The following is a 16,344-nucleotide window of genomic DNA, read 5'->3' on the forward strand; positions in this document are numbered from 1 at the left end:
AAAAAAAGCAATGTTACTTGCTTGTACCACTTTTTCTATATCAATACCTGATATGAAATTTAAGATACTTAATTAACAAAATGGCTTATCATTTACCAAAAATGCTTAGCAACAAAAATGCTTGAAAGCTTGATTCATACATACAGTGTCTGTATTTAACTGGTGAAATAAAAGGAGGTAAATTTTCTTACTTGTTTGAGCTTAGTGACTGCACAATTGTATAAAGTTTATCTTCCTACCTGTGACTGCCTATGTGTGTGTGCTTGAAGCTAGAGCTGTGTCACTTTCAGTTCTTTATGATATTTAATGAAACTTATGGCTTATAATTCATTTCTTCTATAATTTTAATCACTAGGAGCATGATAAGCACGACAGATATTTTAAATAAAGTTTTATGCAGTGTCAGCACTTACTTTATTTTAACCTTTGTTGGCAGTACTTAAAATAGATATGTCTTGCTAGTTTGCTTTCCCCTAAAATTTATCTTTTATAGTGAAATAAAATGTTGGCAGTAATAAACAAATTTTAAGCGTTAGCCTTTTTTCTCTAGTTCAGGCAGCTTGTACTTATTTTTTCACGCTTTTAACAGAAGAAGAAGAATCTTTATGATTCCTTATCAAAGTTTATGGTTTACTCAGAAGAAAGCAGCATAATGCAAGTCATATACCAAGTCAATATTTATTCAATGCATGCATATCACAGAAGTGCATTCTCTTCACTAGCTAAAGTCCATATAATAAACAGATTGTACATTTATATAATATCTGTAGTGTTATTTAAACTTGGAAGAATCCAATATTAGCACATTTAGATCTACCTAAAAACTTTAAACAAATGAAGATATTTCAAACTGGATTCTACACCTATTTTTTTTTCAATCAATGATCATGGACAATTTTATACCTTTGAGCCTCAGATTATAAATATTTGTAATAGTTTACATAAGACTTTACTGTGATGCTACATGACACCTATAGATTAGCATTCCTTGCTTTGCAATTTTGGTAAGGTAAATATATCAAAAATAAAGCCTTGGGGCCAGTGCTGTGGCATGGTGGGTAAAGCTGCCGCCTGCAGTGCCGGCATCCCATATGGGCGCCGATTCGAGACCACTTCCCATCCAGCTCTCTGCTATGGCCTGGGAAAGCAGTGGAAAATGGCTCTTGGCTTCTGGGTTAGGATTGGTGCAGCTCCAGCCTTTGCGGCCAGTAAGAGAGTGAACCAGCAGACGAAAGACCTCTCTCTCTCTCTGCCTCTCCTTCTCTCTCTGTGTAACTATGACTTTCAAATAAAATAAATAAGTTTTTAAAAAATTAAAAAATAAAAAATAAAGCCTACAACAGTTTTTGCATGTTTGTTTATTTTGCATTATTTTATTAACTTTAAATTCCTTAAATGGAAAGATTATGTTTCATTATCGATTTGCCCTGACACCCAGAAAAGTTATTGATAATAGCTACCCTTGATTAATCACTTGATGAATGAACAAATAAATAGGAAGTGAAAATTCAGAGCAGAGTCTTTGGAGTCTTTTTGGGTTTAGTCTTGACTTCTGCATTTGCTTTGTTCCCTTGGCAAGTCAGTCCAGATCTTTGTGCAGATGATAGAATTCAGTTCATTGAAGATTTTATTGTAATTAGTTGAGTCAATATTTGTAAAGCTTTAAAATCAGTATGTGGTTCTCCATAAGGGCTCTGTCAATATCTGTCGTCATTATTCAATAATGAAAATAAAGAATCATTCAAGTTATGTTTTACATGAATCTGTACTAAGATAATATGTTCTTGTCGACTATCTATACACAGAGCAATATGACTTCCACATTTTGCAACTCTCTAGAATAAGTTGATAAGCTTAAACTCAGTTAACTTATCTGAACTTGAAAATAATCCATTCATTTGACAATCTTTGCCTGGCAGAATATGAAGTAAAAACATCAGTCCTTAAAAATTCACAGTTTAAGAACAGAATTTTTAAAAGATGCTCAGAGAGCAATCTCTTCCAAGATTTATCCTAATAGTCTGTAATTACTCTTATGCTTATCTTTCTTACAAAGGCAACCTGCTTCCATTTAAGGAAAAGATAATTTGTTGTTATATCCTCAGTTCTTCGACATTTAACAATCAAATATGAAAACAAAAATATGAATATAATGAAACGATCATTGGGTAGCTAGCTCAGGAAACTGATTTATTAATATTTTTAAAGCAAGAAATTATTTAAAAATACACATTGAAGGAATATATTTAAATTCAATTTTAAAATAAGGAAGGGAAAACTAAGTTGCCTACATTTTAATATAGGGTTTATGACTTTCATTTGAATATGGGTGCCCTATTTTTGTTTTGCACAGTCTTCTTTGTATAAATGGTAATCATAAGGCACTAACTAGAATTTTCTTTCTATTGTTATAAATAATTTAAAATACTAAAGAAACAATCTGAAAGCACAATAACTAGAATTTTTGTCTTTTGTTTCCCTGGTTTCTTAAGAAAAATCCACCCTAAATCTGTAATTAAATAGCAATGTTTTCAGTTATTCACTTTTATATTTCAAAAATTCAATAGAGTTTTCTCAGATGTAATGTTTTTTGTTTTTGTATGTAAATTTAATAAAATAGTAAGAAATTAAATAAAATCTCATAATTACAATAGCAAGTACAATAGTCATATTCAGGGTCACAAAGACAATATCTTCTTTGTAAACACATGAATTCTCCTGTGCAAACTTACCCACAGGGCTTAGGCCCTTGTGCACTCTGCAAACTTGCTGTGGTTGGAATGCTTTGAAGGAAGAGTAGAGGGTGCTACTTAAATATTTACCCTCCTTTGTTGAAGGTCTTTTAAAACAAATTCTATTGTATATCTGGCTTTCAGATATCTAGAAACTGCTCATGTCAGAGGCATTATTTAAGGTAGATCTAGAAAAATGGATGAAGATGGCAAAAGATATTCAAGGAAAAGAAAACATGAAAAATGACTGAATGGAGAAAATATGTGTCTCTGGGAAACAGTAATTAATTGAACTTGAACACATGAAGAGGGAAGTTTAAAGGGTAATTTGCTGTTGTCTTGAATTACAGAAAATCAAATCCTTAGCAATGCTGAAAATGGAAAAGTTTGAGCTGGAACATGGTACATTACAAATTAATCTCAGGACAGAGATTTGGCCTAGCAGTCAAGGTACTTGCATCTAGAACAGGAATACATGACTCCAATACTGCTGTCCAGGCATGATACAAGCTTCCTTCTTTTTTTAAAAAAGATTTATTTATTTATTTGAAAGGCAACATTACAGAGCGCAGAGGGAGAAAGGGAGAGAGGGAGAGAGGGAGAGAGGGAGAGAGAGGGAGAGAGAGAAAGTCTTTCATCCACTGGTTCACTCCCCAGAGCTGGAATTGGAAGCAGAGCCAGCACTTGAGTGCAGGCACTCTGAAATGGGATGCAGGCATCCCAACCAGTGCCTTAACTTATATAGCAAATGCTCACCTCTAGGTTAAGGTTTTAATAAAGGTACATACTTGGAAAAAAAAATGAACTCAAACACAGTCATCTCTTCTATGCTGTGGTGGACACCTGTTCCTTGGCTCTCCAGACAATACCTTCTTCGTCTATCAGATATCACTGATGTTTCATAGAAGAATATTCTGTTTTCCCATTGCGTAGAGTCCATTAAACCCCCCTCAACACAAAAAGTAGACCCTAACTGGTTTAGTCCAGTTTAGTCCAGTCCACTCAGCGAAGTCGATCCTCAGCCCATTCTAATTAACTCAGGATGGGTAAATGATCCAATTAAACTAGAAAACGCTTAGGAAAGTATCTTTTCTGTTCTTCAAGGGGACAGACAAGAACATTCCTTCCCACTTCACTCTTTGGATGTCAATGAACACGGTACACAGGTTTTCATTGCAACAATAAAATACTTCAGACAAGTTATTTAAGAAGGAAGAGTCATTTTCGGTTCACAGTTTTGGAGTTGAAGATCATGCAGGCCCAATGGTTCAGCCATCTGGTGAGCCTGGAGGAAGGCAGGCGAATGCCAAGGAATGGTCATGGCAGTCTAGGAAGCAGATAAAAAGTGGCGCAGCCTGACTCAGCCCTTTATAGATAATCTGCTTGAGGATACTACCTTCCAAGGGCATATGCTCCAGTGATCTAAGGATCGCCCCCAGGCCTACCTCCTAAATATCATAATTGAATGAAGTTTCCACCATTTTAGTACTTTAGCATGCAACCTTGAGGCTTAAATTTTAAATGTCTGCATGAATTCAGGAGCCAAATCTTATTCAAACCGTTGCATTCTGCCCCTGTCTCCCCAGAACTCAGGTTCTTCTCACATACAACATACAATCATCCTACTCTGCAAAGTCTCACAATCTTAGCATTCCAGAATTTCTCAAGAGTCCAAATCCAAAGTCTCACTTGATCATCAAGAAAACGCCTCCTGCTGAGCCTGTAAAAATTCAAAATACGTACTTCCAGGAAACCATGGCAGAACTAGCAACAAGGTATACATTTCCATTCCAAAAGGAGATAATAGTCAAATAAAATGGTTAACTGGACCAAAGAAAGACCAAAAAGGCACAGAGTGAATATTAAATCCTGAAGCTGCTTATTGGCCATCCTATATGAGCTCCCAAGGCTTGGACAGCCTCACCTGTATTGCTTTGCTGGTCAAAACATATGATTCAGTTCTAGAATGAGAGGTGAAGGATCTCTGTCTCTCTCCCTCTCTCTGTCTCTCCCTCTGTCTCTCTCTCATTCTCTCTGGCACTCTACCTTTCAAATAAATAAAATAAGTCTTTTTTAAAAATGAAGAGTATTTATAGCATTAGGCATGTAAGTAGGCATTAGCCTATGTATGTGAGAGGCTGATGGAAGACTGAGAACCTTGTTCAGAAAGGAACATAGAAACCCTTAGAAGCAAGCATTGAAATTAGCCCAGCATTCATATATAAAAAGTCCTGCCCATGTCTGATAACTTTGCAGGCACAACCTTAGGTAAACTTCCTGGCCCAGCACCAGTGGGGCTATTCAGTCCAACATTACTTTACTGAGAAAGCCCCAGAAGGACTTTCAAGAATTTCACGCCTTGAAAACCCTCCATCTAGCAACTTACCAAAAGAAGAGGGATGGGGAAGGAAAAAATGCCAGGAAGAAGTGTACCTCATACCCGTAAAAACCCCAGTCTAAAAGTAGGCTGGGCTTTCTGCTGACCTGCCCACCTGGCCTGTCACATGCACTGCTTCATTAAGCGTCACTAACCTGCTTATGGCTAATCTCTATCTCTCGTCTGAAATTCTTTTCTTACAGGGGACAAGAATCTCCCTTCCAGCTGTCTCCAGTAACAATACCAATGATTCTACTACTCAGTAGCAGTTTTTTGCATTAGTGAGGTTTTGGACACTGTAGTAAAACACCTGAAAGGATCTATTTATGAAGCAAGGAGTATTTTTTGGCTCATGTTTTTGGAAGTTCACAGTGCAAGGTTGGGATGGGACCATTGTTATAGCCACTTGCTTTTGTCAGGGTATGGCAAAGACTAGACAATATATGGAGTAACAATTCTATAGTGAGCCAGGAAGCAGAGACAACAACTAGGCCTGGCTCAGGAATCTATGGCAAACATTGTCATGGGCACCACTTACCAAAGGCACACCTCCAGTGACCAAAGGACCTCCCACCAGACTCACCTCCTAAGTATCAGTGAATTGAGTTTCCACCCTCTTATTAACGTTGGGATTTAAACTGTAAACATCTCCATGAGTTCAAGAGGCATATCTGGTTCAAAGCAAAACAATGAGAGAGGATTTTGTCAAGGCATCAGTATTTACAGCCATCTTACGAATGTGAAGGGGTTCTGACTTAGGTTAAATTTTTTCCCCAGTGACTAAGCAAAAGACAACCAGATTCTTTCAGCACGTTGTATTTACTTATTTGAGAGGCAGAGAGATGGGGAGCTCACATCCACTGATTTTCTCCCCCGATTTCTCTAACAAAAGCTGGGAGCATGGAGCACAATCCAGATACCTGTGTGTGGCGGGAGCCCACTTCCTTGAACCATCAATGCTGCCTCCAAAATGGAAGCTTGGATTAGAACCAAAGATGGTCATCAAACCAAAGCACTCTGATACACAATGAAGTTCTCTGAGCTGATGTACTAACCACTAGGATAAACACCCACCCCAGGAAACCAGCTTCTTAAGGACATTACTAATTTGCTGTATTTATGAGAGCCAATAGAGCATCACTTAGAATTTAGGCTATTTCCAATTGGATTTTAGGTTCTCTGCAACCAAAACTATTCTGATGTGTTTACATTTTCCTCAGCTCCTTGTACGTAGAACAGTGTCATTTTATTACTGACTGTGACATTCTCCATTTACTCTCTGATCCACTTATTTGTAAAATACTTGCAGCATGAGATCCTTGATCGCATACTGATTTCTTCTTCTTGATATTTGGAGATATGAAAATAAAATTTGTGGCACAATGAATGATCAAAACAAGTCTAGAAAGTCATCATGTTGTATAAAGAATTAAATTATTTTCTTTGGGAACAAATCCTATCTACTTGCAAGCAGCAAAATCCTTCTCTAGAGAAAAATCTCCCCTAAGTAGTCCTGGTCAAGACATTCGGAGTTACATTAAGCAATGAGCATGCACACAAAACAGTAGATAGTGAGGCTCATATAAATTATAAAATATATATTATACTAAATAATATAACTACAAGTAAACAAGTTAGTGATGGAATAACAAATACGAACAGAAAATAAAAGGCTGTGAAGAATAAGCACTAAATACATAAAAGAACCAAGCTGAATTTACCGAAATCACAACCGTTGCTCATTGAAATCTAAAGCCGTATGAACAAATTAGATGAGGAACTCGTAAATGATTTCAACAGATTTGGAAGACAAGGGTACTAGGCTAGTTTATGTGCCATTCATTTCAGTGCTGTTTTTTGTGATTCACAATTATTCATGTCATTATAGATATACAGCAGAATGTATAAAGGTTTAATATGTACCATTCTTGTAAGATATCAAATATTACCTGAAGATCTAGAAAAACTTTATATAATTTAAGATTGTGTAACAGGTGACGTGGTGTACTGGTTTGGAGGAAGAAAATGGAAATGAAAATGTAAGTGACATTAGTGACCTTCAAAAAGGGGTTGGTGAACAAAGAGCACAGGAAAATATGTCTGAAAAATATCAGTGGAAAGCAAGGTGCATAATCATAGTAAGTATTGTAATCCTCCTGTTAGTTGATTATTTTCTAAATGTAAATGCTCTTTTTGTAGTCTACTTTGAAACCCATCAAAAAGGAGGAAGGTCAGTGTGTTCTTCCATCTGAAAAGTAGCATTTGTATACACAAAAGCAATGAAATACGACAACACAAATTGCTTAGAATGAGATAAATGGTTCATTTTGGCTGTTCTCCTTTAGAACTTTCTCAGAGCCCCATAGAATAGGAAAAGCATCCTGCTTGACTTGGAACCCCTCCATTCTATATCCAACAGTACAATTATTCAACTGTGAAGTCCTTCAGCTGCAGTGCCTGGTGGACAGGTATATGCATTTTCTTTAAAAAGATTTTAAGGTTAAAGAAAATATTAATCTCTAAGAACTGCTTGGTTTCTCTTTATTAATAAGACTGCTAGAGTCAAGAGTAAAAAGCTCCTGTGATCTCTCAAGAGATGTTCTATATTACTGAAGAAAAAGTTGGATTAAGTAAAAGCAAATCATTTATCTACTATTTGATGCAAGCATAGAATCGCGTGGAACAAAACGTTATCAAGACCAAAACAATTCTTAGACATCACGTAGCCCAACACTCTTCCCTAGACACACATCATGTCACAGAAGTCAGAAAACATTGAGAACAAATAAATGGAGGTGACAAAATAAGAGAAATGAATACATAACAGCAAAATATTTTGATAGCTTATATTTTTAAAACCAGAATAAGTTGTACGTGATAGACTAGTCAGAGTTTTGTCTATGTGATACTAACACCTTGATATTCTCTAAAAACTAACACTGGAGTAGAAAAAGTAATGAGAATATGTGTTTCTGGTTGTAGATTACATCAGACAATGTCAACAGAGCACAAATGTCGGGCTAACACAAATAGCTGAAGAGTGCCAGGTGCCGACATAATCAAGCAGGACAATATTACCTATACTATGTCACAGTGCATCAGTGTAGCAGTGTGTTGTCTTTAAGCTTTTGAAGAGTAACTTTATTAACAGACACCAATTCAAAAACTTGGTGGGCAAACACTACACACACACCCCCACACACGCGCGTGCACACACACATATTTTCATAGTCTTCATTTGCATTTCTCTTTTCTATAAAATCATGGTTTGCAGAGGAAAGATGGAAATCAGAATGATTTCTATCAAGATTTCACGCACCTTGAAGAACATTTTTCACTTGATAAATAATTCATTTCTCTATGGATGCGACTCTTCTATTCTCACTCAATTATAGTCTTAGAACATTTCCCAAGAAAATATTGGCTAGTATAGTGTGTTTGATGGAATAAATTAATTCAGTTACTTTTTTAAAATGATCATGCTAAAAAAGTTTCCAGTTTTTTAAGGATAAGAAAGATCAACAGATTTAAAATACAAATTAGTTTACATAGTTTAGATAAAATTTATGTAAATGATTAGATAAATTAGAATTAGATTAAAGTATAGGAACTCAAAACACTGCAAATTACAAAACACAGACAAATACAAATGTACATCTATAACTTTAAAGCATCTGCATGCATTGTACCTGAATAGTGACTTTGGTAAATATCCAGACCTGGATTGAATCTAAGATCCTCTCTTGTTTAGAATTCAAATACTTTCACTAAAAGAGATTAATAAAATGTGTGGCTGAGATATCATCCAAAATAAAGATTCCATGTAGACAGCCGACACAATCCTACCAAGTACAGATAAAATAACTCTTTTTTCAAAGATTGCCAAATTCTTTGTGTCATATGCAATTATTTTTCCAAAACTGTAGCCCCAAGATGTTTCTTTGGTGCTTTTCTTTTGTGAAAAAGCAAAAGTTCCCTAAATGGGAATGTGTATTTATAGCTTTAGAATTTAAAAAATTAAAATATGTACTTTACAAAACGTAGAATCTTAATTCCTAGAGCTGCATTCCACCATGACATAGAGTAGAATCAATAATCTGAGATTTACACAGAGACAGGTGAATCTAAAATGCTAAGGGCAGGCACTTGGTGCAGTGGTTAAGATCCTCTTTGAAATGCTCATAACACGTAAGGAAGCATCTGGGTTCAAGTTCTGGCTCCACCCACCATTCCCACTTCTTGCAAATGTGCATCCTGGGAAACCGCAGATGAAGGCTCAAGTACCTGATGCTCCGCCACCGCATGGCAGACTAGACTGGGCTCTGGACTCCTGGCTGCGGCCTGGCTCAGTCCCATCAACATGAGTATGTTGGTAGTGAGTAGCAGTTCGGTGATCTCTTTCTCTCTCTGTGTCTGTCTCTCCCTAGCTCTCTACCTTTGAAAGAAATTAAAATAATTAACTAGTTATTTCATTATTTTTAAGACACTGGATAAACTAAGAAGAAAATTTGTTACCTAATCCAGTGTCTCCATAAGAATGCAGAAACAATTCTTGTGCAGATGCTATTTGAAGGAATAGAAGGAAATGAGACATTTTTATACAACAGGATGAAAAAGAAAAGGAGAGGTAGAAAAGGATTTTGTGGGAAATCTGCACTCCGTGACAGAATGAGAAAATTGGTAAAATGGGAAGTTCTATTTGTAGAACAGAGAAGACTCAATGAATATTTAACGAGATGTTGAAGGAAATGGAAGTTGGAGAATTTTATTTATCAATGAAGACAACTGAGAGACAAAATACTACTAAAGCGATAGAGAGAGAAGGGGTGACCACTGTTCTGAAATTTCATAGAGAACACAAGGGAAAACCAAAGACTCTAACCAACTAGAACTTTGATATCTTCTAACTGAGCCATCTTGTCATCTGTGTTGAAAAGAGTGTGTAGGAGGGAGGTATCGTGGTACAGCGGGATAAGTCACAGCTTAGGCTGCCCATGTCAGAGTATGTGAGATCAAGTTCTGCCTCTCCTTCTGATCCAGCCTCCTGCTAATGCACACTCTGGGAAGCAGCAGGTGATGGTGCAAGTAGGTGGGTCCCTTCCACTTATGAGGCATTGCGGGCTCCTGATTTCTGCTTCGCCCATCTCTGGCTTTTGTGGGCATTTGGAGAATCAACCAGCAGACGGAAAATTCCTCTCTTCTCTCCTTCTCTCTTTCTCTCTCTAAATAAATAAATAAATAAATAAGTGAACATTATTTAAAAAAAAAAAAAAAAAAGATGATGTAGGGGCCAGCACCGTGGAGTAGCAGGTAAAGCCACCGTCTGCAGTGCTGGTATCCCGTATGGACATTGGTTCATGTCCTAGCTGCTCCACTTCTGATCCAGCTCTCTTCTATGGCCTGGGAAAGCAGAAGACAGCCCAAGTGCTTGGGCCCCTGCACCCACAAGGGAGACCCTGAAGAAGCTCCTGGCTCCTGGCTTTGGATCACTGCAGCTCCAGCTGTTGTAGCCAACTGGGGAGTGAATCAGTGGATGGAAAACTGGGGAGTGAATCAGTGGATGGAAGACCCCTCTCTCTCTCTCTCTCTCTCTCTCTCTCTCTCTCTGCTTCTGTAACTGTGCCTTTTGAATAAATAAATAAATATTTTTTAAAAATCATGTAAGGAAGTGGCTCCTCTCTTTTCTCTCTGTCTACTTTTATTTCTTTCTTCCTTCCCTCCTTCAAAAATAAATGCAGGCATTAAAAACTAAAGAGAAATAAGATGGCCTTTTTTCCTATAGAAGAGATGGGATTAAGTAAAAGTTTGCTTGGCTAATATAGAACAAATTCAATAAATTGAAGAAGAAGACTGAAGTGGAAGAAAGTGTAAACAACCAGCAGAGGTAAGAATTATACCCACTGTGTGAGATTGCTAATGTTTTCTTGGTAATATGCACACATTGTATAAGTTCTTGGAATTTATAGAGCCAATGCATTTTCTCCATTTATTAACAAGATGGATAAAACTTAGTCCCGGAAGCTAAAGTCAGGCAATTAGAATTACTGCTTGCAGTTGATTAAATAGCTAGCCATAAAATACTTGGAGTTTGTGAAGCGTTTTTCCAACTGAATTTATGAGGAAGATAAAATCCAAGGAAAAGTTAAGCCGAATCATTCCTATTCCACAGCGTTTACAGCCACATAAATAAGGTGGAAGGAGTAGCATCGAAACAATAACAAATAAACCTTAACGTCATACTGGAGTAAAGGAGGAATATAAAAATGAAGCTTTGTTTAATTAGTTGACGCAGGAGGACAGAGAGAAAGAAAAAGACTGCTCCATCTTCTGGTCAGTCCCCAGTGTGTGCCATGGCCAGGGTTGAGCCAGGGCTGGAGCCTGGAGCTTGGAGGAAGGAAGTCCATCCAGGTCTCCCACAAGGGTGGGAGAGTAACTCAGCCACTGGGGCAATTACTGCTACTGGAATCGAGAGCCCTTAGCCGGGAGTTGAATCCAGATGCTGCCATAAGAGATGCAGGTACCTTAGTCCCTAGGCTGAATGCTGTTCTGTGACACCCAATTCTTAAAAGCAATCTCATACTTGTACAGATACTATATCCAAGCCTGTCCCTTGTACTTCATTTTTTTTATTGTATATACCATCTACTCTTGTTTAATACTAATCCAGCACCAAATATTTTTGTTTAAAGAGTCAATTCTTCTGGAGAATTAATATCCCCTCTAGGGAATCCTTTTATTTTTACTTAAAACATCCCAGATGTAAGAAGTTAATTGCCTTAGGAATAATACGTTCGACATCAAGTAAACTTTTGTCAAATGCAATTCCTTAAAAGGAAGATAGCAGCAGCAGTCTTAAAATAGGACCAGTTGGCTTTGGCTTTTCCTAACTGTTGAAAAGGAAAAAAAAAAATAGTTGATTAATCTTTTGTTGGTGTCAACAACATAAATCAAGTTAATTTGTATAAACAAAATTATATTGTTTTAGATACTTTCAGTTTTATTGACGGGTAAAAATTTCCTTTCTAGTTTGGACTATACACATACCTGTCTATAAAAAAGATTCATGTTTAAATTATCATAATTCATTCTCTGGCCTCAGTACTTTGAGCTTTATGCATGCTTCTCTTTTATTTATCTAGAATACACTATGGTTGAACTAGATGGATTCTATGGTCCACTCTATTTTTAATACTCAAGAACATACGTTAGTCTCTTGTTTTATTCCAACAGTTAGCTAATAAATTATTTAAATAACAATTCTATTTTTTGTATCACTCCCTTTATAGGCTATTATAACAAAGGCTATTAATTTCATCAATATAAAAATCATTCATTTCACAAAATGGAATTGATGATCCAAGAAAAATTCAAAAAAATAAATTATCGGCCATCCTTTCCAATGGTCTATGTATCAGTCACATGTATATGAAAAGATCCAAGGATGCCTGGTGCTTCTCCATTCTTCTTGTTTCCTATTGACATTCAGATATTACTTGAAAGTAATATCTTTTAAACAAGAACAATTGTCACATTTTGAATTTAAAAGTACTTTCTTTTTGTTTAGTACACTTTATGAAAATCAGTTACTTGCAGAGATAAACAGCTAATTGAGTTATCCACTGTTTACTGTCTGCAATTACATTGTGTACATGAAATATAGGAGGTATCTCTAAAAACGCATCTCTCTGCATTTCTAGAGCACATGCAGTAAACAGAAGAAAAAAAATCATTATTGCTCCTGTACGGCTAGCCTGGGTTTTGTGCAGTGTCCCTTTTGGATGTTGATGGCCAGACTCTTGGCTCACTTCCCCAGGAGGGATGCAGCAACTGACTCTACTGCCCTGATCCATCAATTAACCTCCGTGTTCAGGCATCCATGCCAGACCGACTACTCTCTCGGGTGATGGCAGAGAAGGAAAATAAATTGAGCTTTTATTTACAATCTCTAGATAGTAACCTTTAGGGAACCCTAATTCTTACGCAGGTCTATCAAGGACCATTTCTTTAAAGGTACCAGGATTTGTCCTGCAGGCACCTTCTTCCATCCCTCCACCTTCTCTCCTTTCCCTCTCCAACCATCCTTCTCGTTAATGCAGAGCTCTCTGCACTCATTCTCATCAATGCAGACACACACTACCCATCCCTTTCCAGCACAGTGCTGTCCTTGCTTGAAGGTGTTTCTCTCCATCTCTTGATTACTTGCAAATTCAACCGGTCTTTCACAATCCAGATCAAATCTACTTTGTCTACAGTAACTTCTGTTGAAATTCTAAGAGAGATAATATGTTGAACCTGAGCAAGCAATGAATTTAAAACCAGGAGACTTTTTGTTTAGCCCTTTCCATTTTTAGCTCCATCACTTTGAGCAAAGCACTTCAGCTTTCTGAGACGATTTTTCCATCCCCGAGGAGAGAACTGGAGCTCACACAGACATATCCCTCCAATTACATATTCAGATGTATGTCTTTAAATATGGAAAATCATGTGACTGCCTGAGTAAAACATGCAAACAAATGCATAACATTCGTCTCTATGAATTCAGTAATATTTATTTAATAAGTGCATAAAGGCATATTAAATATATGTATATATTTATCTTCATTTTTCAAAAATTTCCCTGATAGAATAGATATGCTTATAATCAACTCCCGATTCACCAATGAACAGAAGCTATTCTGACACGTGGCTGTTTTCCTGGATCACACAAGATCAGTGGGCAACGTAGCGAGGCTGGCTGATGTTGAACTAGCCTGTCCCTTCGCCAGTCTTCCTCTTCAGTCTGTCAGCACCTTAACACACAGCAAGCACTTAATGTCTATACACTGGAACCCTTGCAACACCTGCGCTGTCAATTAGCTGATGGATGGCAGAATGGGAAACGTGGCGTGAGGATGTGATCGCTTACTGAATTCATTATTTCCATATGTAAACCAATAGTGTCACTCAGATTTCATATTTCTTCAAAAGCCCAAAGAGACTGAATTCTCCAATAAGCATAATAAATGTAATCATTTGTGTGTGTGTGTATATTTTTCTGATAATACTCTGCTCTGACAATTCTTAAAGACTTTCTAAAAATAATGTTCTCCACATATCAGAATGTAAAGGAAAAGAAAGTCAATAAAGACTTGGTGTGTTTTCTTTGCATTTGACTCCCTTCATTTCATAGATTGGCAGTTTGTTTTTACTATGCAAATGACAAATGCTCACTCTTCTTTGTCATATAAATTGATGTACTTTTTTCATTCAACTCCTATATAAGTGTTCTCAGAAAAATAAATAGTTTGGGGCTGCCTGGCTTTAAAAAGTTTGGAAAACATTTCCTTAGGGGTATCACTGATGGCAGTTTTATAAATTCGATAAATTTGAATAACTTATTATGTAAATCAAATACATATGATACTAAGTTATGATTTAAAATATCTAATATTAAAATATTTATAAATTTACAAAGATGCAGTCTGGAGCAATAATGAGCCAAAGAAAATAAAATCTTCTTGAGGAAATAACTGAGCAAACTCAGGTTAAGGAATAACACTGAGTAGGTAGGTAAGAGCAGATACGAATTACATCTGATGGACTGGAGGCATGCGACCAGCTTTCTCGTAAGTCAAGGGAAACACGCCTTTGCACTGACTCTTTTTTTTTTCATCTGTGTGTAACTTGATACTCCCGTGACAACCTAGTAATAAGGTAAGCTCGGCTCACTCAGCGGCCTCACATCACTCAGAGTATTTGTAGGCTTTGTCTTTTAGCATTGCATTTAGATTTTTTCTCTCGTTTGAATCATTTGTTCCTGGTGGAAAATATGAGATAACTATCCTACCACAGCTGGAAATAGAAGTCCTAGGTCTAACCCACTCGTAAATCTTCAGGGAGCCGACAAGAAATCGTGTGGTTAAAATGAATACTGTGTAGGTGAAGATGTTCTATTTCTCACTGAAGTATTGACACACTTGCTTTCATACATATTCAGATGCTTATATATAAAAATATGTTCCTTTAAGTATTTGCGATTTTTGTCATAAAATGGAAGAGCCAGGGACAACACATTTTTCTGGCCACAGATAATGAGAAATGGAGGCAACTCCCCAGCCTGAGAATCCCCAGTCACAAGAGTTACAGGGGTGGGCTTGTGGGCTGGGATGTCCTAATCCCATAGGGGAGAGCCTGGGTCTGATTCCTCTCAACTCCCTGTCCCAGACTTGCACTACTGCAGATCCTGGGAGGCAGCAAATAAGGAAAACGAACCACCTATTTGTCAAGACAGTGGGGAGAGCAGGATTTGGTCCTGCAGTGTGATGCAGAGGTAGGAGCTGGGGATAATCAATTAGGGGTGATTTTCCTGGATCAGTAGTCCCAGGGCCCAGTGACAATTCCACAGGGATTAACAGCAAGACCAAAAGAAAACACAGGGAACACGTTCTTTTTTTTTAATGATTTATTTTTATTTTTTTAAAAGGCAGAGTTACAGACAGAGGTAGAGACAGAGAAAAAGGTCTTCCATCCGCTGGTTCACTCCCCAGATGGCCACAAAGGCTGGAGTTGCGCTGATTCGAAGCCAGGAGCCAAGAGCCTTTTCCAGGTCTCCCACGTGGGTGCAGGGGCTCAAGAACCCTGGCCATCTTCTACTGCTATCCCAGGCCATAGCAGAGAGCTGGATCGGAAGAGGAGCAGCTGGGTCTCCAACTGGTGCCAATACGGGATGCTGGCGCTTCAGGCCAGGGCTTTAACCCACTGTGCCACAGCTCCAGGCCCAGTGAACACGTTCTTATTGTGAAATTACCTGAAGAACAATGTGTAAAAACCTGGCTAACTTGGACAAAAATCTTTCTCTTTGCTATTCACAAACCTTAAAATAGCCATGCCATTTGTTATTGCAAAATTTACACCCCCTCACAGAGATTTTTACTGATGTCTGTGGAAGTCAAATCAATGAAGGTTTACGAATGAGCCTCTCTAAAATGTGTTATGAAGCAAAGGGAACAAGTCCAGTTTGTGTGCATGTGTTCAAGTATCTATCGTTTCATAACTCATTTCACAAAGATTAAAGAGGGTTCATAAAATGATACGAAATGAAGCAAGATAAAACACATTAAAAGTTAGGAAATGAGGTGAACATAAAATATTCATAGAAATACAAAAGCAAATAGAGCTAGGAATCAAGACAATATAGACATCCCACGTATGAAGTTTATATGACACAGGAGAAGTGTTCTTTCGCTTCCCCAAAGC

Source organism: Oryctolagus cuniculus, chromosome 8 (genome assembly GCF_051225735.1).
Source record: "Oryctolagus cuniculus isolate XC-2025 breed Fujian yellow rabbit chromosome 8, ASM5122573v1, whole genome shotgun sequence".
NCBI classification, from domain to species: Eukaryota; Metazoa; Chordata; class Mammalia; order Lagomorpha; family Leporidae; genus Oryctolagus; species Oryctolagus cuniculus.